The 26906-nt window shown below is 37.9% G+C and overlaps 1 long non-coding RNA gene across 2 annotated transcripts; it reads left to right on the top strand.

Moving 5' to 3' along the window:
• Positions 1-15286: 15286 nt before the first annotated feature.
• LOC119522881 lies at positions 15287-23155 on the top strand. Of its 2 annotated transcripts, none has more exons than XR_005214555.1 (6): positions 15287-15813; positions 16743-17639; positions 19235-19340; positions 20025-20104; positions 20257-20387; positions 23096-23155. It is a non-coding gene; the product is annotated as an uncharacterized LOC119522881 (long non-coding RNA). The 2 variants fall into 2 exon arrangements; XR_005214556.1 differs by having other exon boundaries at positions 23083-23127.
• The last annotated feature ends 3751 nt before the right edge of the window (positions 23156-26906 follow it).

Below are 26906 nucleotides of genomic sequence, written 5' to 3'. Positions count from 1 at the left end.
ATGCATTCGAGAAGAACAATTATTCTGATGGTGTTGGGTGAAATGTTCAATATCTGCCAGTTAGGTCTAGTTGGTTTAGAGTATTGTTCAAGTCTTTTCTTTTCCTTATTGATCTTCTATGTTTTATCCATTATTGGAAGTGGTGTATTCAAATCTCCTACTATGAATGTAGAACCATCTATTTCATGCTTCAAATGTTTCAATATATGCTTCATATGTTTTGGGACTCTGCTGTAGGTGCATCTATATTTATGGTTGTTACATCATTCTGTGGAACTGACCCCTTTGTGTCAGTATATAATGGCCTTCTTTGTCCTTGAAAACAGTCTTTGACTTAAAATCTATTTTATCTATTAAATCTACTTATACCTTTCATGGTGTTGGTAGTTTGAAACTCTATGTACCCCAGAAACTCAGCTTCTTAAAATTACTCCATTCCTGTGGGTATAATCCTTTTGTAAGTAGTGCCTATTTATGAGGTTACTTGAGTTAAGGCATGGCCCAGGGTAGGTCTTAATCCTCTTCCTGAGATCTTTTAAAAAGTGTATGTAATTTAGACAGAGAGTCAGAGATAAACCATGAAAGCAAGAAGCTGAAAGCACCACAACTGGAAGAAAAGGAGAAACAAGTGTACACTTCCATGTGCCGTGCCATGTGACAGAGAAATCCAGGAAATCAAACAGCTGTTTTTTCAGGAAGAAAGCATCATCTTAATGCCTTGATTGGACATTTTTATGGCCTGAAATCTGTAAGCTTGTAAGCTAATATATCCCCCTTTTTAAAATCCATCTCATCTCATGGTATATTGCTTCAGCAGCATAGGAAACTAAAACAGATATTATATATTTTTCCTTCATTTTCACCCTGCTGATGCCCTTGAATTTAAGGCACATCTTGTGTGAACAGCAGATGGTTGGATCATGCTTTTTTATCTATTCTCGCCATCTCTGCTTGTTAATCGGGAAGTTTATTTATATTTCAAATAACTACTTATAATGTCAGACTTTCCTCTGCCATTTTGCTATTTTGTATGTGTAACTTTTAAAAGTTTTTGACCCTCAATTCTTCTGTTAATGCCTTTTTCCATGTACATGCAGCTTTCCTATTGTACATTTTGAGTCCCCTCTCATTTCTTTCTGAATGTATTTTATATATTTTGGTTTCAGTTACTATGAGTTAAAATTTAACATCCTACTTCCATAAAAATCATTTATTTGGATACCAACACATCTTCAATAGCATATATATATATATATATATATATATATATATATATATATATATACACATACACACACACACACTGTTCCTTGACCCTTCCTTCTTTTTTTTGTGTACTTATTATAAATTATATCCTTTTGTATTGTATTTCTAATACCACTGATTATAGATTTTATGCATTTGTGTTTTTGCACATGTATGAAGCAAGAAGTTGAATTAAATAACAATACAATATGGTAGTACTGACAATTATAGTTACCCATTTGGTTGCTTTACTGGAGGTCTTCATTTCTTGATGCTGCTTCCAAATGCTGTCTAGTGTTCTTTTATTGAAGTCTGAAAAATTCCTTTAGCATTGCTTGTTAGGGCAGGTCCAATGGTGATGGACTTGCTCAGCTTTTGTTTATCTGGGAATGTCTTAATCTCTCTCACATATTTGAAAGTAGGTCTTGCTGGATATAAAATTATTGGTTGGTAATTGTTTTCTTTCAGTACTGTAAATGTTTTACAGCACTGCCTTCTTGCCTCCATGGTTTCTGATGAAAAGTCAGCAGTTAATCTTACTGGATTTCCCTTGCACATAATTAGCTGCTTGGCACTCCTATCAGGAAGATCCACCTGTGGCAAATGGGAAAGGCAGGGTTCCCTCTGTCTTATATGTGCCTGTTTGGAGCCAAAGCTGGGGAGCCTACTTTTTCTTGTGGTCTTGTGCTTGCTGAAGCCCTAAGAATTCCATGCTTACAGTCCACAGGAGTTTGAATAAACACCACTTCTACTGGATTTGAGAAAGAGCTCCTCCCCCTCCTAGGTGTTCTTTTGAGTGAATTAATGCATGTAGCGTTTGCTCCAGGCTGTTTCAACTTAATTGTTCCTCTCATTGTCCCAACTGTCTGCAAGCAGCTGCTCTGCCCACAGCTGGGAGATCTCAGTCCCTTCTCAGACTAAAGACTCCAGGCTTTCCAAAGGAATGACTCTGGATGTGAAAAGGATGGATGTCCCTACCTGGGTCAGACTAAACTGCCCAACAGGAGTGACACTAAAATGTAGGAACCAGGATTTTTTTTTTTTAATTCCTGTTCTCTGTTTCAGGTGGAGGCCTCACCAGGTAAGGATTTTTTGTCTCTCTTTCTTCATTATGCATTCCCATGTGTCTTAGAGAGCATGACCTGACTTTCTCTTATCTCAGGGATGTTCTGTTTGTCTAGGCATAGAATCAGGACTACTATCCCATTCCTACTTCCTTCAACAGACCTGGATCAGGGCACACTCTAACAGCCACACCTCATGGCCCAACTGACTCTGCAGGTAATAAATTAGGCCTGAGTCTGATTGTATGTCCTTTGGGCATGAGTCCAGATTTTGGGTTCTTAACAGGTTCCAAACAGTTTGGTTCTTAACCAAAACAGCAACAATACACACTCCCACCTCCAGTTTTGACAACCTAAAATGTCTCAAGACATTGCCAAATGAACTCTGTCTGGTAAAATTTTCTCCAGTTGAGCATCAATACCCTAATCAGTAGAACCTGTCCCAACTCCTATAAAAAAAAATTCCTGGATAAACACCTAGATACAGAAAATTTTCCTAACCAGTACCACAGGGGATTCTTAAAACAGGCTGTGCTTTGGAAACACAGCTCTTAAACCCTTGCTGCCACAAAGTGTGATGCTAAGACCATCACAGGGGGCATGAGTCAAAGTTGCAGGGGATCTCTAGCAGCTTTCTGTGGTTGCTTGGGCTATCATTCATATCAATATATAGTGGCTTAAAATTAGTTTCTAATAAATGTGTTAGAAAAATAGAACTAGAAAAATGAATTGTTTTTCTACTCTTCCTCCAATAAGGAGGAGAGCCTTTAACCAGAATGGTCATCACAGGTGCTAAATGAGGCTATTTGGGGGAAGATAAATTTCATGTCCTCTAGACATCTGGACCTTAGAGAGATTGACAACCTGCCTAGATTCACTTAGGAAATCTACAAATGGGATCTACTTGGGCACTGCATGAAGATTTCAACAGGTTGAGTGGAAAGAGCATAAATACAGCAGGAATGAAAAAAATAATAATGAGAGTTAGTTGTACACACATGGTAAACCAAAACTGTAGAAATAGATTTGGGAGTGATACCATTGTAGGGTTAGAGTTGAGAATGCACTCTTGTGGAAAATGTTCTGAAAGATTTAAATATAGGTCTGTTCCAGTTGTTTAATGCTGCCATTATGCAAAATATCAGAAATGGATTGGCTTTTTATAAAGGGGGTTTATTTGATTACAAAGTTACAGTCTTAAAGCCATACAGTGTCCAAGGTAAGGTGTCAACAATAGGGTACCTTCACTGGAGGATGGCCAATGGCATCCAGAAAACCTCTGTTGGCTCAGAAGGCACATGGCTGGCATCTTCTTCCTTTGGTCCCCGGTTGTGTTTCAAAATGGTGTTCTCCAAAATGTTTAGCTGCAGCTATCTCCAAAATGTCACTCTCAGTTGCTCTGAGGTCCTTCTGTCTGTGAACTTGTGATCCAATTAACACCCAACCTCAATGGGCAGGGTAACAACTCCATGGAAATTATCCAATCAAATGTTCCACTTACAGTTGATTGAGTCACATTTCCATGGAAACACTCAATCAAAGAATTCCAATCTAATCGACACTAATATGTCTGCCCCCACAAGATTGCATTAAGGAATATGGCTTTTGGCAGGACATAATATGTCCAAACTAGCACAAGTCCCCTCTGATGGATGTCTTGAAAATTGTGATTCATGGTTTGGTGCCACATTTTAATGTTGTTAAACCACCATAGCAGTAACAGTTTTAGAAAGTTGGTTTGGATGTACCTCCTCAGTGAAAGAAAGAATGCAGGGGTCTGGATCTGATCTCTTATACTGCGTAACCCATTTTTGAACTCAAGATATAAGAGAAAATAAATATCACTGCCCTGGGAATATCTTGGATATATTGTGCTCTCTCACTTAGGGTAAAAGTCAGGTATCCAGCCAGGTTGAGTTTCTCTTGAAACATGTCTCATTAATCAAATTAAATAAAGCCAATCAATGCCAACCAGGATGTTATCAGAACTTAAAAATAACCACTGTCTAATGATCAATGACAGATGTAGTCATGCCAACAGGCAAAGAGTATAAAACAAGGCACAAGCTTAGATTCTCTCCAGCAAGGAGCTCGGTCTCTGCAACTCCAGAAGAGGGCTTGACAAGCACCAACAGATTAACAAAATGAAGATTCTGCTGCTGACCCTTGTACTCGGTTTGGTTTGTGCTGATCAGGACCCTTCACCTGAGGTGCAGGGGTCTAAGGTAGCAGGAAGAGGGTTCTGGGGAGGAGGTGGGTTTCTTAGTCTTCCATTACATATGGGTGTATCCAAAGTTACCTGAATCTTCTTCTCTCTTTCTATAATCTGTAGTTAAATACTTCTATTTCCAGCTCTATGGATCCATCTTATTTGTCTATAAGTGAAAAAGCTGAATAACCAGAATTTGGCTTTGAGGTCCCAGGACATTTTGGCTCTTTCAAGAGACTCCTAATTCCATATTTCATATGTGAATTTGGATCATTATTTCATTGTATGTAATTCTACTCATCAGTGATTGGAATTGTGTGTTTGTTCAATATGATAGGAATTTTTTTCCTTTCTGAAAGAATGTAGAAGCAATGTTTAGGATGGTTATGGTTTAGAGCAGATACAGACTAACCTTTCTTATGAAAATATTTTGTCTTTAGATTACAGGAGCATGGGAAACCATTTACCTAGCATCTGATAACATAAGCAAGATAGCTAATAATGGCCCACATTGGTTTTATGCCCATAGGATGGATACCAAGAATGGAGGCAAAAATATCGTCTTTGCTTTTTATATCAAGTGAGTAAAATTTGCTCTATATTAAAGGAACAAGAATATTGACATCTCAGATAGGGTCTGGCATCAAATTTGCACTGAAATGTCAGAATCATGTTCCAGGATTTACACTTTGGGTATTCATTCTTAGAAGGGTTCTCTTAGTGTGGTGGTGTATGGCCAGTATTATAATAACCCAACTGGACATAGACATGTTGTATTTTCTTAGAGGGCAAGGAGGGAGGTAGCCCAGCTGGAAAAGTTTGTAATGGAGAGAGGGAGACAATGAGGAAACATTTTGTCCCAAAAGCCTGACATGTAGACCAGCGGAGGTCATCTGCAACAATCTACATGCTTGTTACTTCTGTGTTTTTATGTGTATTGGAGACAACTTACATGAAGTTTCTTCTAACATCCACTTTAAGGTGATGTGCTGTACCCAAAATAATGTCTACCTGACCTTTGATCTCAAATTGCTCCATCACTTTCTGTATCTCTGATTTATTTGAATACTTTTTGCTCAAGAAGGATTCCATGAATTCACAGAATTGCAGACTTAGCTCAGAGAGAGTGAACACTTGAGATGTAGGAAAGCACCAATATTGAGGAAAGAGGTGGAGGGAAGGTCTACAGGATAGAAAAATAGAGAGAGTGGAATTGTTTCTACATGCCCAACAGTGGGCACCTGGCAATGACTGTCGATACCACTGTTGTCTCCACTTGTAGGGCAGTGGTTGCTAGAGGCATCTATTGGGTGGAAACTTAAGGATTCTCAACATCTGTCAATGCCCAAGACTGCCCCTACAATAAATAATTATCAGTCCAGAATATCGATAAGCGCTCAGTTGGAGAAACCCTGGAATAGGTTGTTCCAGCACCTTTTGGGGAGATGAAATGATCACAAGACTGAAAAATCTACTGTTTTTAGCAATTAACATGTTATTTAACCTTGGCAGTCCCTCAAGCCAAATAAAAGCATGTGAATAAGGAATCACAGATGTTTCATTTGTTTCAAGGGTTCATGGTGAATGTCAAAAGGCCACCACAGAGGGAGTGAGAAGAGAAGACCAAACATACAACCTAGACTGTAAGTAGTGATGTTCTCGTATGAGTACATATCTCAGACCATGGAGGGTGTTCTAGTTCATGGTCTTTGTTCTCTCCAGGGGTTCCAGATGTCTGGATTCTACAACAATACCTATGCTAATTAGCATATTCAACCTGAAAAGTCAATTAATTTTCCAAACATTCATTTTTGTCTTACAGACTCAGGATAAATGTTATGTCATAGAAAGTCCAAGTAGAAAACGTTTTTAATAAATGTCTCTCAAGAATATGACCCCGTACACTTATTTGATAGGGTCCATGTGCATGGGAAAGTGTTTATAGTTACTTCACATTAAACCAATTTTTTCAACAGTATTTTATCTCTTATTCTGCCACCAAGACTACTTTTGCCTATAACTAAAATAATCAATCTAAATCTTACAAAGACATGAAACTGTTTAGTAAATATGATCTGCTTATTTTAAATTCTAAAAAATAAGTGTCAGTGTAATTTAGAATGCAGTAAAACTTCCAAGAGTATTTTGAGGTAATTTGAGCTTTAGTTGAAAACAGTGAGAGAATTAACAAATTTCTAGCCATGTGGTTCAAAGGAGCTGTAGCTAATATTCAGACACAAATACTATAAAATTAATGGGCCAGATCTTTAAGCGTTTGATTTTTTTATGAAGAAATAGTATAATTTAAGTCCTGATTGTGGCTGATGATATGTTTTAACAAACAAGCAGCCGGATCTACTTGGAGTACAAATGCATACAACGCATACCCAAGATTTTGCCAATACCTGATTTTGTAGTTTGCTCTTTCAATTACTTATTGTACTTCTTCTTTCATTGATTATCCACAGAAGAAAATAATAAAAGCAACATTGTCTACTGTGTTCCTTCCATGCATTCTAGGTTTTCCTGTTTCTGGTATTTTCAGGTATTTCTGTAAGAAGCAATGAGAAAAGGATTTTATTGGGCTTGGTTATGGGCACTGTGCAGTAAAGAAATTCCCTCTAGTCAACCCAAACTCACCCAGTCAAGTCTAATCATAGCCGTAATAAGAAGACAAACCTGGGCATATGCAATTACTGGTTATTACTAGACTATATATGAATACATAAATAATTTGTCACTGAGAATTTGGAGTTAAATTGCATTAGGATGATTTAAAACACCATGAACCATGGAATGTATCAATATTGGAATCACTGAGTAGTGGGTAAGAAGAGAGGCTCTCTAAATGGATGCACATAGGTAATGTCTATACTTCACAATTGGCTCACAAATTTTTTGAAAATTCAACAGTCAGCTCTTGTGAGTTTGTATGAAGTGGCTCCATGTCTCCATTTGCCATGAATCCACAGGGTTCACATGACTTAAGGAGCTTTACTATCATTGACAGACATACATTGTGATCATATTTAGGAAATTATGAAAGATGGATTAGGATGATGGTAGGTAAAACAAAGCTCTACCACGCTAGCGCTCATATTTGATTCCAACCTGTTTGAGGCATGTTAATGAGTCAGAGATCACTGTGAAAGAAAATATAGATAAGGCTATGTCTAAAAAATATATATCAGAATTAAAAAGGAACAAGTAAGAGTGAGGTTTGAAATATTTTCTGTCTTTCAGTTGATGGAAAAATACTCTCAGTATTGTTGATGCAAGTAATTCATACCTGATATTGTCAATGTGGGTGACAGCAGTAAAACCATGCATTTCACTGCACTCAAGAGTATGTATTATTGTGTATTTTCTGTAGAATAAACTGTATTAACATCACTTTTCTTTTTATGATGAACAGAATTATGGGTGGGCATGATTGTATTAAGCACTTTACAGTGGAGAAATGCTCACCCATGAGAATTCAAAATTTGTAGTTCCTCAGTCACAGATGTTGAAAGGTTGTGATACAGCCATGTAGCAGACATGCTTTTGTCACCCCTATCAGAAGGCTATTCTAACAACACCATGAAATTGCTATGGATATCCAGTAGTACCCTGGTTGTTCCATGACTTTGTAGTCAAATACTACTTACTCATAGAGATGGGTTATGCCACCCAAATGAACTGGGATTTTAAATGCAATTTTGGCATTCCATCTCATCTCCAGCATTCAGTGTGTTCATCTCAACCCCAAATATTTCATTTTATCACATTTTTTAAGAATCCAGTTATGATTCTCTTGCTATGCAATGATAAATAAATAAAAAGAAACACTAAATCATATTTTATTCCTTCAATCAATTGTTCTCACCCAAGTGGATCATGTATGTCTTTAAATAATTCCACAAAGCCATTGAGAGTTGCTTTGTAGTCTTTCTACTATCAGAACCAAATTTGAAATAGATGGAGAATGATCTTTTCTTTGACAAAAGTGGAGCGTGAGTTTGCTCTTATCAAGTGGGGCAGTTGGTAGAGAAAAGGAACAGCTACCATTTTGAAACTTCTGAAGGCTCAGGCTCAATTATAATCAAGTCCCTGTGTTTGGTATGGGTATGGTCAAGGTTGCTAGATGATATGCCTTTAACTGCCTCAGTAGTCCTAAGAAAAGGCAAAAAAGATAAAATGTTTGGACTCCACCAAATTTTACTAAAGAAGACCCGATTTCCACATTCTGCCATCTCACTGGAAAACTCAAGTACTTGAATATACTAATGGGCATTTCTTCTGCTTATCCAGCAAGAGGCAATGATGTTGGTGCCCAAGAATATGAGAAGTTTGAAGAGGTGACTACCAAAAAGGGTATTCCAAAAGAAAACATCTTAAAAGTCACTGATACAGGTAGAACCACTATACTTTTCCCAGAGTATAAAATTTAGCTGATGTAAAATTACACCATGATGATTTTTGGTTTAAATTTCCTGCTCAGCAAACAAGAAAACTCATAAGGCTGGAATCTAGAATAGGGATTAGCTGGAGAAGAGGTGGAGAGAGGGAATGGGAAGTTAAGGCTTAAAATGTATAGGGTTTGTATCCAGAATGACAGAAATGTTTTGGTAATGGATGATGGTCATGGTAGCGCAAAATTGTGAATGTAATTAACAGCATGGAAATATATATCTGAAAGCGGTTAAAAGGGGAAATCTTAGGTTGTACATATAGTAACAGAACACAATGTAAAAAAAATCCATGAAATGCACGACATAAACAGGGTACCCTAAGTGAAACCTTGTACTATAGTTATAGTACAATTATAAAAATGTCCTTTCACCAACTGTAAAAAACAAACAAACAAACAAAAAAACACCAATACAATGTTAATAGTAGGGTGGCATACGGCAATCCTATATTTTATGCTTGATTGTTCTATAAAACCACAACTACTCTATTGAAAAACAAACATTGAAGAAAAGAAAGACATCCTAGGGATAACATATTTTGAGAAATTGTACAAAATTCCTGGCCATTTTTCCTGAAAACCGTCAAGGACTTCCGAAACAAGTCTGCAGTCGTCGTTTATTTGTCTGAGGGGGGGGGGGCGGCCGGTTGCTGAACCCTCGGCTCTCGGCGTTGCTCAGAGGGTACCGGCGGCGGGGGCTCTTTCCCGGAGGCGAGGGCGAGGCGGGGGACTGGGCCCTAGTCCCCGGCGGAGGCGTGCAAGGAGGGCGGCGAGAAGGAGCAGGCGGGACACGGTTCTTTGAGGGAGGATGAAACCAAGAGAGCTTTATTAGGGGAGAACACCAGCTTATATTGGGCGCTTAGGGGGCGGGGTAGCTGTAGAGGTCAAAGGCTTGGATTGGTTCAGAGAGGGCGCGGAGGTTGATAGACAAGGGGCGGGAGTAGTTCCGGTGACTGTGCATGCGCACTGGCGGTGGGGGAGTTGCTCTGGCAACGGGGAGTGTCCAGGCGAGATAAGGGGGTGGGGAAAAGGCGGTTCCCTCCGGCAAGCCTCTCCCAACAGTAGTATTTTGGGTGAGGAAATGGGGCCTGCCTCCGGCCTCACTTTCCCAGGCCCGGGGGGCTGTGGAGGGCGCTGTCGCCCGTGCCCACCACCCTCCCCAGGGGCTGATCAGGTCCCCCAGCCCAGGCCCGCCAAGTCAAAGCACGTAATCAGTGTCCCGCACAAGTCAAGTGTGAGTAACTGTGACAGTCTAGGAGAGACTAAGGAGGAATGATGACTAAATGTAAGGTGGTGTACGGGATGGCATTCTGGGACCAAAAAAAGGACAGAAAGCAAAATTTAAGGAAATCTGAATAAAGTATGGACTTTACCATGGTTCATTACTTGTGAGAAACATATTCATGCTAATAGAAGAATAGGAGAAATTGGATTCAGGATATATGTGAAGCCTCTGTCCTATCTTTGTGACTATTCTATAAAGCTGAAACTTCTAAAATAAATTTATGAAAGAAAAGCAAAACAAAAACAAATGGTCAACTAGTAATGGGCCATAAAAAATTCCTGTTCACAAACATCTTTGCAAAAAGCTGTTTCTTAAATAATCCTTACAAATATTGAAAAACCTTGATTTTTTTTTTCTATTCATTCTGTCACAAACACCTGCCCTGAAAGCACTGATTAGGTAAGTAGAGATATGCTACTTATGCCTCCTGACTTTTCTGTACATTGAAACTTCCTTGTCCTTAAGGTTATTGATTTTTAGGCATTGAATAACAAATGTTACTTGGAGGGTGACAAAGCTTATGACTTCCATACTAGTTTGGTTTTAAATCATCACACAAAAAAAGGACATTGATCTAGGCTAAACAGAGGGATTCCATCCATCGGGGATGAAGGAATGAAATCAATGGATGGTGACACAATTAATTCTTCCTTCAGTGTGCATAAATTACCTTAAATTTGCCTTGTCTTTAGTAACTTCAAATAAGATTATCAGACAAGTGTGTCATACAGAAATAAATTGAAAATAATTTATATATTCTGGAGCCCTGAAGAAGTAGACTAGTAACTCCAGACAAGCACCCTTACCTTGGCCTTACACATGCACAAACATGGGGGGAGTTCTTAACAATTGCGTTTTTGTTTTTTTTGACACCCTCATCCCTATCATATCAAACTTTGGTTAATCTATACTGTTAAATTATTTTACGTGGTTGAAGAAGATAATGACATGAAATATAGAAGCTACACCATCTTCTCCATGGCCTCACAACCATCAATGGGAAGATAAACAGCCTTTGCTTTCAAATCATATATTCTCCCATCCAAGGAAGCCATGATATTTGCCTCATGTCTTTTCTTCCAGTCAACTTCTAGGCTCTGTTTTCTTACTTGATATCTACATGATTAAATGAACTGACTTCATCCATATTCTCAGATGTGTCTTTTAAAAATGGGACCTGGTTTGTAATGTACAAAAATATCTATTTGAATATAATCATCCAGAAAAGCATGCTTATGATGGAAGGAGAAACAGTTCCAATTAAGACTAACGGCAGGATTATTAGGAAGGTCATAGGGGAGAAAAATTAGGTATGGCATCATGGGAGCTATTTATAAAACATGGTGTAAGCATTCTGTCCAATGATATTCATGGGATGAGGTAGGATGGCCAGAACATGTTTAAAAACAGCTCCTGTATTCCTAAAAGACACCAGGCAATGTGTTAATCATGGCATGGTTGTAGAGAATGGACATGCTGCCTGAGGGTTAAAGACTGGGATTTACCAGAAGATATGATAGGTCCCAAGGCATAATTTAGAAGAAACCACTACTGCTGTTAATCCACCAACGTTCAGCCTCATGGAGCTGCTGCTTTGAGTGGGGGACCTCATGTTTCCTTACATTATGTTCATCAATCACCACAATTGAGGGATGGTGTAAGATCGGATAAGATGCTGACATGGAGGAAGCAGATCCAATGAAGATGCAAATGAAAGAGTTGTCTTTGCATTCACAATGCATAATCTCTGGAGGCCGCATTAATGCTGACAGAATTCAGAGAGCCAGAACCACTAGGATATCTACAGAAACTTGAAGCCTGGTTTTTGTTGGACAGAATACATAAATATCTACCCATGCTGACCCAAACATTTATTGTGCACTTCCTCAATGCAACCCCATTAATGGGATGAATCAAAGGAGCAGCTTCAGTTTGCAGAACCCAGAGGTTGAGGTGGGGCTTCCAGAGTGGTGAAACGAGAAGCTTGGCAAATTCTCTCCCCCAACCAACAATTTCAAATCTGAGAAAATGGCAAAAGACAACCATTTCAGAAATCTGGCAAGTTACCAAAAGCATACAATAATTTGATAAATATTCATTCAAGATAAACTGGACCTTGCTGAGAAGACTGAGGTCCACAGTGTTTTCCTTGGAGCTGCTATCATCCCACTCAGCTCTACAGCTGGGACCCATGAGCCAGCCTTCTCACTGCCCTTGACAAGGGCTGTCTTTAATTGGCATGCTGCAAAAATGCCCCAAACCCAGAGGCACTGTCAAAAACAAGAGCAATTGACTGTTAGCAAAGGATAGGGGAGGAGAATGTCACAGCCCCCTAAGACTACATTAGTATTGGAGCAAGCAAGATGGTAGTCACCAATGTAAATGGGAGGTATGGAAAATGAGAATTTCATAGGAAGCTTTGGAATCCTCTGATTTATTCCTGAAGGTCTGGAAAGCTGAGCAAGGGTTGCAGGAACTGAGGAAAGACCCAGGGCTCCTGTTACTGACCCATCCCTCGCCAATTATAACCTGCCTGAGATTTGAGGGTCTGCCTCAATGCACACTGAAGTCCATTTGTTAACTCAAGGTGTTTAAGGAAGAGTGAGAAATCATTCCATGAATACTAAGCTGTGCTGGCTCAGGGATGACTCCTCGGGAGCCAGGACTAAAAAAGAAGAAAAAGGGAATTTTTTTAAAAATCCACACACAGCAGAGACTGCATACACTCTCTAGAGTACAGATTGTAAATGGAGTATAGAATCTAAAGAATTCCTCAAGTATATCTACAGAAAATAGATATAACAAATAACAACTACAACAACAAATCACGTAGGAATCAGAATCCAAATTAGTTACAATAGATTGACTAAATCAACCGGTTTTCCATGAAGGAAAAAAAAAGTGATACCCAAAGCAAGAAGGCATGGCTCATGCAAATAAAAGAAACACTAGACAGGTACCTGCAGGTCACCTGGGACATGTAAATTTCAGCTAAGCCCCCCCCCCCCCCCCCCCCCCCCCCCCCCCCCCGGCCCTGTTCCTGAACTTTTTAAAGAGACATGGGAAGACTTGCCCGAGGCTTGCCACATAACTGCCAACCAGGATGTGTACTGTCAGTATTTCAAAATAATGTGTTATGTTTGACAAGATGATTACAAACTGCCATGTCCAGAGAGAGATGGTTTTAAAAGAGGCAGAAACTCCCAATCTTCCACCAACCATTGACTCACTCCTAGAGCCTCCAGAAGAGAGTCTGACATGCCACAAAGATAGGAAGATTCTACGGTTGCTGCTTGCACTTGCTCTGGATGTGTGCTGATCAGAAATGCATATCTGTGGGAGAGCTCTCCAAAGGTATGAAGGGCAGGTGACTGGGCAGGAGGAGTGTGTTCCCCTTTTGTATTTTTTATGTGGGCATCTATGCAGGGGGACCTAGTCTAGCCATTTACCTTCCAAACCAGCTTCCCTCATTCAGCCACTAAGTTTCTATTAAACCTGCTTTGGGTTATTAGCCAAAGATCCCAGGCATGTCATTTGAGTTCCTCATAGCATTTCATAACTGTGCTTAAACTATATCAGGAGCATCTCAATTTCCTGTTACCACTGATTTTGGTTTTTACATTAGTTACTAATACTGTGTTTTTAATGCAAAGATAAAGGTGAAGGGTAATTCTTGATATATGGTCTTGGAAAAATAGAGTTTAAGATTTCTTATCGGAGCTTTGTTTATAGTTTTCAGGACACTGGAACCTGCTTTTTGTTTCAGGTAGTAACAAAGACAGGAAAGAAAATGTGGCCATTCAAGACTTATGTCCATAGTATTGATTTTAATGACGCAGATGACAGAGTCCTCTTCAAACATTATATCTGTAAGTAAAGATTACGCAGAACAAACCCCACAGAAATGTTTGACTCCATGTTTGTAGTGAAACATCTGGATTTTGATCGAGCAAAATCCAGGAGCTTTTCCTCACAAGTGTCTTCACGGTTGTGTCCTCTACACTGACGTACGATCCTGGGAACACCAGGGTCACTGGCTTACAGGACAAGGAGCCAGGGAAGCTGAATTTGACTCATGTCACCAAAGTATCAATGGGCAGGTAGCAAAGAATGAGGAGTGATCTAAAATCCAAGAGGTCTTCACCACCAGCCCAATCTTCCAAGTATGAATTTTAAAAAGTTTCAAAGTTAGGGGAAACATGCTCCAAAGAGTTGTGCATAGAAGGTGAAACACAATATGCTCTCTACCATGATTAATTTAATTGTGACCATTTAAAATTATGAAATTTATTAAAGCTTTCAATTTCTCAATGATTATTAATGAAATGCTCACTCTGCTGAAGGCATTTAGTATGAATGTAAATGAATAAAAAGAGGAAGAGGGTTTCTTCAAGGAGTTTGCTTTAAAAAGAGGAAATTTGCAGGGTGCTACTGTGGGAGAAAACTGATTTGAGGGAAATATTTTTATATTTTGGAAGAACTGGGAAAATGTCCTGGTTGGAAGAAAGGAACAATTAGATTTGTCATTAGGAAATTATATGTCAAAGTATTAGTATAAATAAATGTAAGGGGTTGGAATCAGAAGAGGAATAAATAATCTTGGAGTCATTGGAACAAAAATGTACTGAATCAAACTAGGAGGTCATTTTGTTTCCTATTATAAAGGGATTAAGGTCAGGTAGAAATAAGTGTGTTTTAGAAATTGAATGAAGTAGATTTTTGAGGACCTTCATTATTTACTCAAGAAACGGACAATTTGTCTACCTCTCTCTCTTCTTCCCCCACCCTCATACAAGCCCACATCAAAACAAAGCTGCATAGTTCAAGTAACAAAAAGAAAAACCTTAAAATCACTTGTAATGAATTCTGGTACAATTAGGAAAGCAGGTCATGACTTGATCACACAGAATTCTCCCGATACAAATTGCTGTTAGTAATTTTTCAAGAACATCATATGGCCTTTTCCTTTCCCATTTTTTATATTTTTGTTTCCTTCTATGTTTAATTGGCTTTACATGTAGCCACTCCTTCTAAAATTCAATGTATTGAGGTGTAATTTACATGTAATAAAATTCACCATTTGGAGTATGTAGGTCAGGTTTGAGAAACGCATACGCCCCTTTAAACACCACCCCACTTGAAAGTCCCCTGTTTCCCTTCCCAGTTCATGCCTCCCCGTCTACCAGGCACTGATCTGTTCTCCTTTCTCTCCCCTGCTCTAGAACTTCACATAATGGAATTATATAGGATGGTGTCTTTGGCAACTGGCTTCTTTCACTCAGCACGGTGTTTTAAATTTATCCATGTGGACACATTTCTCAGTAGTCCATCCTGTTTTCATTGCCCAGTGGAATTAGGGTTTGGCAATACCACAATCCATATATTCTCCAATTAACCAGCAGTTAGGAGGTTTCCACCAATACCCTGAGGGTTTCTGTACTGGTTTTTGTGTTGATATGTGTTCTCTTTTCTCTTGGGTAAACATCCGGGAGTGCAATTGGCTCATCGCAGTTTAAGTGCTTAATAAAAGATGAGAAACTTTCAAATGGAATTCCAGGTGACTGAATCATTTTACATTGTCACCAGCAATGTATGATAGTCAGGAACTCTACGTTCTTTCTCAAACCTGGTGTTGCCATTTTTTTGAATTTTTATCCATTTAGTGGATGAGAAGTGGCATCCCACTGGGGTTTTAATTTGCATTTACCCCATAACTAATAATCGTGACCATTCTACAGGTGACCCATCTTGGTGAAGCATATGTTCCAATAACTTACCAATTTTCAGTTTGGTTGTTTCTCATTTTACTTTTATTGTATACAATCTTCATATATTCTGAACACAAATATTTTGCATATATACACACACATATTAAGTATTTTGTCACACAATTATCTTGAATGTTTTGTGTGTCTATATATATGTATAGATTTGTGTATATATATATAGCCATATATAATGGGCAGATATAATCTATCTTTATGTCTATCAATTCTGGATACATACGTGTGAGTACAGGAGGTTTCGTGTTTAAAGCCCTAATCGTGTTTTTAGAAGTTTATGTTTTTTATGAGATCAATGTTATTTTTTTCCAGTCATGGTTTATGATTTCTGTCAACTAAGAAATCATTGATATTGAGAACCATAAATACTTATCTTTACACCTATATACCTAGTTTAAGGACTTTTTTTAAGGAAAGGAAGATTTTTTTCTTCTTCTTCTTTTCTGAACTTTTACATTTTTCCTGTGTTGTTTAGCTTTAAGCATGTCTTATTTGGTGGCTGTTTTTCCTTGGGACCAGTGCTCTGATTCCATTAGTAGAAAAACCAGCATTTCTACTTTTTTTTTTTTATTTTTTTGAAGATCCTATGGTAAAGATACTCAGATTATACCTACCCTGGGTTTTGTGAGGGTTGCCTAAGGAAAAAATTTATATGGTCATTGTATTATGTATGTCAGTTAACATGAGGCTCTTTGTTTTCAAGTGTTCATGGAAAATATAAAGGAAAACTTTCAACTGGAACAAAACAGAAGGAAATTTTTCTGAAATTGAATGTAAGTACCAATGTTTTCCTGGTAAAAGTATATTCAGAATTGAATTGCTGGTCACATTTTCACAAGATCTTCATATGCCTGAATTCCATATCAGCTGACAATTTTGTTTAAATACCAAGGTCTGTTTTCTATAACCAAGAAGTCTTAACCAATAATCTTAAAACATCCTAATAAATCTATTTAAGGAATCATTTGATTAATTTAAACTAAAGAAATCAGAGTTATTATAAATCAAGCACATTTGTTCATAACCTTAGCTTCTCTTAAAGACCAAGGAGGTATTCAGAAGTGTATCTTGTTCTTTTCAGTGCCCATAAACAATACCCCAAATTTTAAATGGCACAGTGTCTAAATATTTGTTTAAAATTTAATTGCATGACATGTGGTTTCTAACTCTTGCCTCACAAAAGATATAGCACAATGACTATGCAATGAACATATGAATAAAAAATATATATTCCAGATATACTGCCCTACAGTTCATTAGTTTCACTGTGTGTACATCAACAGTACACACTTTCCAATATGTTTCTTTTGGTTTTCATTTATTATAAACTTGGTTTGTTTTGTATTTCTCATGAATGTTGTCTAACATCTTTATTTCTCTGCATTTTCTGTCATATTTCATGAGGATTTTGATGCAACAAAAAGTGTAAGAATGGAAGGGGAAAAACAGAGGCTGACATGGGTCCCTTGTGAATTGGAATAGCTTTATCTTGGAGAAAATAAGATGGAATAATCACAAGCAAATTGCCAGCAGTAGCTTTTCCACACAACCTCTGAGAAGACTGAGAAAACATACTTATATCATGGAATCATAACCACTGGTACATTTATACACCTATTTTGATAGCTTTACCGTAAAACCTCTCCTTTGCACAGTCGCTGTATGAGTTCTTTGATGACTAAGTATATGAAGAGATTATCTTGTCATCCAAGATCCATGGGTCTACAGTGAGATTTTGCAAGATTGCTATACATGTTTGGGGCTATAAATTTTTGAGGTTCTTTAAGGTGCTACTGGGATTTTTATTGTGAAGAACTAAAGATATTTCTGGAAGGGACACATTGGTGTAGTTTTAAAAACAAATCCTGATAAGTTATTTAATTAAGGATGTGGACTATATTGTGACTAGAAGATAGAATGTTATAGGGTTCAGTGATTCTGAAAAGTAGATCAAGGTTTATTTTCCTGGCTCAATAGGCAAAGCTGTCTGGATGCATGGCCAGATTCCCTAGCTGGATGTGAAGTAATTGTCACATATCCCCTTCCTCTCCTCACAAGTAAAAGTGACTTTATCCCATGTTGGTTTTGTTAGTGACAGAGTTCAACCTGAGACATTGTATTCCTGCACTGTGGTACGAGGAAAGGCAAGAATTGCTGTCGAGTGTCCAGAACCCAGTGTGGGCCAGGGCAGGCATACAATACACATACATGTCCCTTCAGCCATGCTGTGAAGAATTTCATTGCTGTTATAAGGGATTATATATATATAAAAACTGTGGGTTCATGTTGTTTAAACACTTTGGCAACATTATATCACATGTGTAGAGATGTTGTAGTAAGAATGTAACAGTAACTTTTAAAATATAACCAAAAACTGTAACAGGCAGGAAATCATAAAATGTAACCTTCAAAGCTGCAGGCTCTTGTTCTCACAAAGGAGCAATTTGTAAATGTAAGTCTGCAAACATATGAAAATGAAAGTTTGCACCTTGTCTCCTAGCTCCTGAAGAAAACAGGAAAATGGGAAATAACTAAATTACTGAAGTTCTCCAAACCTGTTACATGATCTGTAAATGTAAAGTTTGCACCTTTTGCAAATGCCACCTGACTCCTGAAGAAAATGGGACATAACTAAATTGATTCCCTTTGTCTCTAATGGGTATAGCCAATTAAAGAATCACTGGGAGACTGCCCCAAACCTCCTAAATAGATGGGCCTTTTGTCTATCATTCGTATTGCCTGTTAGCTGCATAATTCTCTCTCTTTGTCTCTAAACCTGGGTATAAAACCAAATTGGAGAAACACTTTGGGGAAGCAGATTTGGGAAAACTTCCCCTGCTTTCTGCCAGCATAAAATAAACCATCTTTTTCTCTTCAGCCAGGTTTGGTGTGACTTCTATTAGCTGTGCCAAGCAATGAACCCATATTTGGGATGTGCCCCTTCTTCAAGAAGAGAAGATCTGAAATGTGGACCTGTATTTGAAATGCCCCTAAGGAAAAGCCCTGCTACCATATGCAAGACTTGCTTCCTTGGTTTTGTAATAGATGATAACATTTTCTACAAAGACAGAGTGAGATAGATAACATTTACATGGTAGATATTGTCAACAATTTGCTCAATAAGCCAGGATAAAACTAATCTAGAATAAACCAATTAAGGTGAAGGTCAACTTTTTTTTCCCCTTACATATGCAGGTAAACCTTTTTTGCTAAGTTATGTATACAACACAAGATATTATGATACCAGAGGCTATCAATGTGGAGGAGAAGAGCTTCATCACAAAGATGACTGCAAATTTTGGTATGTATCACATCCCAATCTCAAAGGATTAAACTGTCTAATCATGGCTGATTTCATGTCATGGCTAATTCAAGTCAACCTCAAGTTATTCCCTTTATTATAGATTATATATAGTTTCCAGAGTTTCAAATAAACCTTCAGATATTTATCCATCAAATCCATTGATCTCATACACATTGACATTGTCAAATCCAGAATGAATGTAAAGCTATTGAGAGGTGTGCTGTATTCTCTGTGATACGAGGTTCAAATTTTCAGAACAAGAATTTATCGACAAGGAATGTGATTTACTAATAAGTTGTCTCTGATAGAAAGAATAGAGCATGTTCCAGATTATTTGGCTTCAGAACAAGTCAAGAATATCAGATATTGATTCCATAGATAACAGGAGCAAAAAGTAGAGATTCTAGAAGTTGGGTTCAAAGTTCATTGAGTTCTTGATGTATCTTTGGAGGCCTGCCGATGACGGGGCAAGTAAAAGTTCACAGAGTTGGATTGTGTTTAATTTCCATTATGGACTGAAGTGAGCTATTGATATCTGTGATGTGATACTTGTTAAATATTGAGACATTGTTAAATTCTACCACATGAGGACCTGATTTTGACATCCATTCATCTCACATACTGAGAATGTCTGCTGGATATTAATGAACAACATTCTTCCTTTTACATGATGATTTTCAGGCAGAGAAATGTATGTTCATGAAGAACTCATTGAGAACTTCATACTTCCCTAGGCAACAGGGGTTTCCAGAAGAAAACAGGTAATGTGACTCTACTTTTTCCTAAATGGCTGGTCTATAAATGTACAATCAGGAAACAAATTTCTTTCTTTCAAATTCCTTTTTCCAAAAATTACCCTCTCTATAAAATCTGTACTGATCACTTCCTTTTTCCTCTGTTCCTATTTTTTCAGATACCTTTCCTAAGAACTCCAATTAATTAGGTGATTGGAAGCAGTGTCTTCAAAGCCTGTTATATTTTCTCAGTAGGTTACATGTTACTCTTATTGGAGCCATGAATAAAGAAATTCAACAAGCAAATATTGTAACTGAATAGGAACCATATTTTTGAAAGTAATTTACATTCTTGACCAATAAGTGAAATTATGTCAAGATAGAATATTTTCTATATGAGAGGTAACTTTGTTTCTACTGGGACCTTACAAAGTCATAATGGATGAGGTAAATAGGGCAGAAGAAGTTGTGACAAAGCATTATGCAAATGATGGTGATTTAGGGTGAAGTAGCAGAGGTTGGCTGAGTAGGGGACACTGGCAAAGCTGTTTGTGAGTGAAAGGTCCAATTCATGGTATTATACAATCATCCTGACTCCCCTTTGTCCAGGCAACACTCATCCTGGAAAATTAGGTATGGAGAAGCTGTCATTCCTGCATACTTACTTTTCCAATTTGCATAATCATGAGATTTACATATGGCCTTCCAGCCATTCTCTTGTATGTATATTAATAAATTTAATGAAATCATCCTAGTAAGGGGAACATGAGAGTATGACTTTCATTTGAAGGACCTTGGAACTTTCTATTTCATTGTCTAGCATGTTCTTCACATAGACACACACATAACTTGCTCTGCTTAAAACCCTTCCCTATGAAAATAACTTCTCCATCCAAGATAGAACTTCCAGAACACTGTGTTCTCTCAGTGGCATAATCAGGCACTGCATCAGTATTTACTGAGTGCAGACCAGTTTATGGTAGAGCTACTCCAAAAGATACATTCTCTGTAACACATGCTCGGAAAAAAGGTTGTGTTGACCTATACTTTATTTTCCAATAGCTTCTCCCTCAGATAACAAGAAAGATCATCAAATCATTCCAAATCTGTAGGCCATTTGTTGCAGTGTTTATTTCTTTTTCTTGCCTAATTGATTTGGCTAGAACTGCCAGTACAGTGTTGAGTATCAGTGTTTACAATGGTCATCCTCATCTTGTTCCAAGTCTTAGAGGAGAATATTTTAGTCTTTCATCGTTGAGTATGATGTTAGCTGTGCAGTTTCCATATATGCCATTTATCATGCTGAGGAAATATCCTCCTGTGCCTGGTTTTCTAAGTATTTTTATCAAGAAGGGGTGCTGGATTTTGTCAAATACCCTTTCTGCATCAATGGGAATATGATGTGTGTTTGTGTGTGTTTTCCTTCATTCTGTCAATGTGGGGTATTAAATTTATTGATTTTCTTTTGTTGAACCATGCTTGCACACTTGGGATTAATCCCAGTTGATTATGGTGTATAACTCTTGATGTGCTGCTGGATTTGATTTGTCAGTATTTTGTTGAGGATTTTTTCACAGATATTCATTAGGGAGAAGAGTCTCTAGTTTTCTTGTATCTTTCTCTGGCTTTGGTATGAGGATGATGTTGGTTTCACAGATTTCATCAGGTAGTGTTCTCACATCTTCAATTTTTCGGAAACACTAAGCAGGGTATATGTTAATTTTTCCTGGAATGTTTTGTAAAATTAACCTTTGAAACCATCTGGTACTGGACTTTTCTTTGTTGGGTGGTTTTAGATAACTGACTCATTCTCTTTACCAGTTATTTTTTTGTTGAGATCTTCTATTTCTTCTTGAGTCAGGATAGGTAGGCTGTGTGTTTTTAGGAATTTGTGCATTTCATCTAGATTATCCAATTTGTTGTCATATAGTTGTTCATAGTCACTATTTCCTGATTGTAGTTACTTGCATCCTCTCTTTTTTCTTTATCAGTCTAGCTAATGGTTTGTTCAGATTGTTGAAGTTTCCAGAGAACCACCTTTTTATTTTATTGATTGTATTTCATTTAATTTTTGTGATTTCCTTCCTTATGCTTATGTTAGCTTTCCTTTGTTCTTCTCCTGGAAGCTTTCGTTTTGAGGTTATGGTCTCTGATTTGAGATCTTTCTTCTTTTGTAATGTAAGCATTTAGAGCTATAAATTTTCCTCATCCCATAAGTTTTGCTATGTTTTGGTTCATTCTCATTCACCTCAAGATACTTCCTTGTTTCCCCTGTGATTTTGTTTTTCACCAACGGGTTAAGAGTATGTTTTATTTCCACATATTTGTGAATTTTTCATACCGCCCTCTGTTATTCATTTCTAGCTTCATTCCATTGGGATCAGAGGAGATTCAGTGCATGGTTTCAACATTTTTATTTAGTTGAAATGCATTTTGTGACCTAACTTACAGGTCTATCCTGGAGAATGAACTATGTGCACTTGAGAAGGATGTGTATTCTGTTGGGTGAGAAGAATGTGTATTCTGTTGGGTGAAATTTTCTATATGCCTGTTAGGTCTAGTTGAGTTATCATATTATTCAAGTCTTTTCTTTTCCTTATTGATTTTCTCTCTAGATGTTTTATCCATTATTGAAATTGGTGTATTGGAGTCTCCTACTATTAATGTAGAACTGTCTATTTCTCCCCTTAAATCTTTCAATATTTGCTTCATATATTTTGGAGCTCTGTATAGGTGCATCTATATTTATGATTGTTGAATGTTTCTGTTGAATTGACCCCTTGATCTCAGTCTACTTTATCTGTTATCAGCCCTTTTTGGGTTACACCTTGCATGGTGTGGTAGTTTGAAACTAGATGTACCCCAGAAACTAGATGTACCCCAGAAAATCTGGTTCTAAAAGCTAATCCATTCCTGTTGGTGTAATCCTTTTGGAAGTAGTACCTTTTGATGAAGTTGCTTCAGTTACGGCATGACCCAGAGTGAGTCTTAATCCTCATTCTGAGGTCCTTTATAAAGGGGATGTAATTCAGACAAAAAGAGAAAACCATGGAAGCAAGAAGCTGAAATCACCGCAACTGGAAGAAAAGGGAAAGATCAGCAGATGCCACCATATACCTTACCACGAGGCAAAGGAGTCCAGGATCACCAGCAGCTGTTTTTCAGGAAGAAAGCATCATCAGGATGCCTTGATTTGGACACCTTCCTGTCCTGAAAACATAAGCCCATAAGCTAATAAATTCCCCTTGTTAAAAGCCATCTTATTTCATGGTATATTGATGACAGCAGACTTGCAAACTAAACCACATAGTATATATCTTTCCATCCTTTCATCTTCACCCTGCTGATGCCTTTAAATGTAAGGCACATCTCTTATAGACAGTATATTGTTGGATCATGCTTTTTGTTTTAATCTATTCTCTCCATCTCTGCTTTTTATTTGGGGAGCTTAATTATTTATATTTTGAGAAACTACTAACAATGCCAGACTTTGTTTTGCCATTTTGTGTTTGAAAATTTTATACCTTTTTTTTTGACACTCAATTCTGATAATGCCTACTTCCATATATATTTGTCTTTTTTATTGTACCATTTTGAGTCCCCTCTCATTTTTTTCTGAACATATATATTTTATTTATTTTAGTTTCGGTTAGTATGAGTTAAAATTTAACATCCTAAATCCATAGCAAGCATTTAATTGATACCACCTCATCTTCAATAGCATATTTATACACTGTGCCTTGACCCTTCCATCTCCCCTTGTTTGCATGCTTGTTACAATTTATATCCTTTGACATACAATGTACAAGACCATTGATTTATCATAGATTTTATGCATTTGTATTTTAATACCTATATGAAGCAAGAAGTGGAAGTACATAACAAACAATAAAATACACTAGTACAGATGATTAGAATTATCCATTTGGTTATTTTACTGGATGTCTTTATTTCTTTATGCTGCTTTGAACCACTGTCTAGTGTTTTTTCATTTCAGTCTGAAAAACTCCCTTTAGCATTATTTGTAGGGTAGGTCCAATGGTGATGAACTCCCTCAGCTTTTGTTTATCTGGGAATGTCTTAAATCTCTCTCACATTTTGAAAGAAAGTCTTGCTAGATATAAAATTATTATTGGTTGATAATTGTTTTCTTTCAGTAGAGAAACCAGCACTTAATCTAATGGAGATTTCCTTGTACATAGTTAGTTGTTTGAACCTCCTTTCAAATGGGAAATGTAGGGTTCCCTCTGTCTTATCTTATCTGCCCAGGAATTCCATGTTTACAGTCTATAGGAGTTTGAATCAAACTTCTACTGGATTTGAGGAAGAGCTCCTCTCCCTCCTAGGTGTTCTTTTGAGTGAATTAATGCAGGTAGTCTTTGCCCCAGTATGTTTCAATGTAATTGTTTCTCACACTGTCCCAGCTGTTTGCCCTCAGCACAAACTCTGGAAGGGCTCAGTCTCTTCTTAGATTTAGACCACAAACCATTTCCAAAGGAATAACTTTTGATGTGGAAAGGATGGTCCCCTGACTGGGTCAGACTAAATTGCCCATTGGAGTGACACTAAAACCAGAACTTTGTTTAATAATTCCTGTTTTCCTGTTCAGGTGGGAACTTCACAAGGTAAGGACTTTTTGTCTCTCTTTCTTCATTATGCATTCCCATGTTGTCTTAGCATGTCTTGACTCTCTTATCTCAGGATGTTATGTTGTCTACACATACAGTCAGCACTGCTACCCCAGTTGTCCTTCCTACAACACGCCTGCACCAGGGCACACTCCAAACTTCAAGAGCCATGCCTCATGGTCCAATGACTCTGAAGGTAACAATCTCTCCTCTTTAAGCCTGAGTCTGAGTTTATGACCCATGTGCATGATTCCAGATCCTGCAGTCTTAACAGTTACTTTGGCATGTTCTTTTACCTGGAATCATCTATTTTATTACAGTGTTGTCTCTATTTTCCCAATGAAAAGAATACCCTCGGACATAACCATCCATTAACCAGTTCTGGGCATGATGGATGCAGGCAAGAACAAAAGTACAGTGATACTCTCCAGGGTTTGGAGATTACATATAAGGGAAGCAAAAATTATAAAGGGAAAGGAGAAAGGAGTTAGTGAGCGTGGGTACAGCAGATACAAATACAACTGAGCTGCCAAAAGCTCAGTGGGGCTAGAACAGAGTCAGAAAGAGATTGAGAAGTTGGAGAAGAGTGGGAACTGCTGAACATTGTAGGAAGGTGAGTTTTAACTTGTTATGGGATTGTCAAGCTAGCACATAGAATCAGGACTTCTCAACTTGAGCCTGCTTGACATGAGTGAGTCCTTGTTATGTTGTGCATTGGAGGAGGTTTATCAGCATCCCTGGCTCTGTCTGTCTCCCCCATTCTGACAACTCAAAATGTTTCAAGACATGGCCAAATGTCTTCTTTCTGGTAAAATTCTCTCCAGTTGAGCACTCTGCCCTAAATCTAGCAAAAAACTGCAGGATAAGAACTTAGACATAGACATCTTCTTGTTGGAGAGAATGTTCTAAGCCCTTGCTACTGTTGTCCTAGGACCACTGACAATGACATCAGCTGGGAGCTTGCTAGAAGTGGAGTTTCAGGCCCAACCCCTTACCCAGTGTATCAGAATCTATATTTGAACAAATTCCTCTGGTAATCCTCTGGCCCAATAAAGTCCAAAGTCCCCATTTTAGAGAATCCCAACAAGTAGACATGTGATTATTTATCTTAGATTCTGAACACACTGGAATATTGGTCAAGAATCATTGAAGGGGACAGGGTTTCTCTCCTGGCCAGGCACTAAGGCTTCCTTGCACTATTTTGCAAGGACTTGTGAGATCTAAGAAGGGTGAAACTACTTGTAACAAACATGAGAAGGGGTTATAGAAACTGGGACACATGGGAGAGATGAAAGACCAAGAAGATCTACATAGAACACCTAATGCATCCTTTGTTGGGTTCCAGGAGTTATCCTTAGCATTGGGGGCCTCTTTTGTTTCTTTTTTCATTTCCTGACCAAGTATTTGCCCACATAGAAAAAGATTATTGATATGAAGATCTTAGGACTTCCTTTAGGAATAAAATAAGAGAAGGATTCACATAGTCTAAATGTCAATCTGTTGTGATCATCTCTTAGAAACACTATTTTTTCCTTTTCTGCAGTTAGGGTGATCATGGTAAGCTTAATGATTGGCAGACACATTCTGGGGGATATATGGTTTTAGGACTACAGTAACTGATCTGGGGAGAAGAGAGAGATTTAAGAATAGCTCAAGAGAGGGATAATGGCTTAAATCCACATAATGGATAGAATTATCCCTATTCTTGAAATTATCCAAATCAGGGAGATAACACTGGAATGAATGGGATTGAACATGATCATACATGAAATAGTTCTCGTTTATGTCTTTCACTGTAGGAGAGTATCACACAACATACAGAGAAGTATGTTGAAGGTGGAAAAATTGGGTCCTGAAGTGAAGACGACAATATTGAACCAGAAATGTTGTTCCTTTCTGAGTGAGAAGGCCTGTGACCAGTTGAAGAAGTAGCCTGGAGTTGCCTTCTTTCAGCCAAGTCTCCTAAACAACATAGCTACCAAACTACCAAACTACTTCTCAGGCCCTGTTCTTGGAACGGGGCCCCTTTTGTCAGAACTGTAGGTATTTTCACTTACCTTTTTGGAACTCATGACTGTACAACTGTTCAATCTTAGGTAAGAATAATATGTATCCTGGGCATTTTTATGCAAGGAATTATTAGACAAGAAAATCACTAGAACTCCTTTGGTCCCGTCTCTCACCATCTCCCCAGGGCTGTG

The sequence above is a fragment of the Choloepus didactylus genome, chromosome X, assembly GCF_015220235.1.
Source record: "Choloepus didactylus isolate mChoDid1 chromosome X, mChoDid1.pri, whole genome shotgun sequence".
NCBI classification, from domain to species: domain Eukaryota; kingdom Metazoa; phylum Chordata; class Mammalia; order Pilosa; family Megalonychidae; genus Choloepus; species Choloepus didactylus.
Note: the sequence above shows the minus strand (reverse complement) of the source record. Positions and strands in the feature narration are given on the sequence as shown.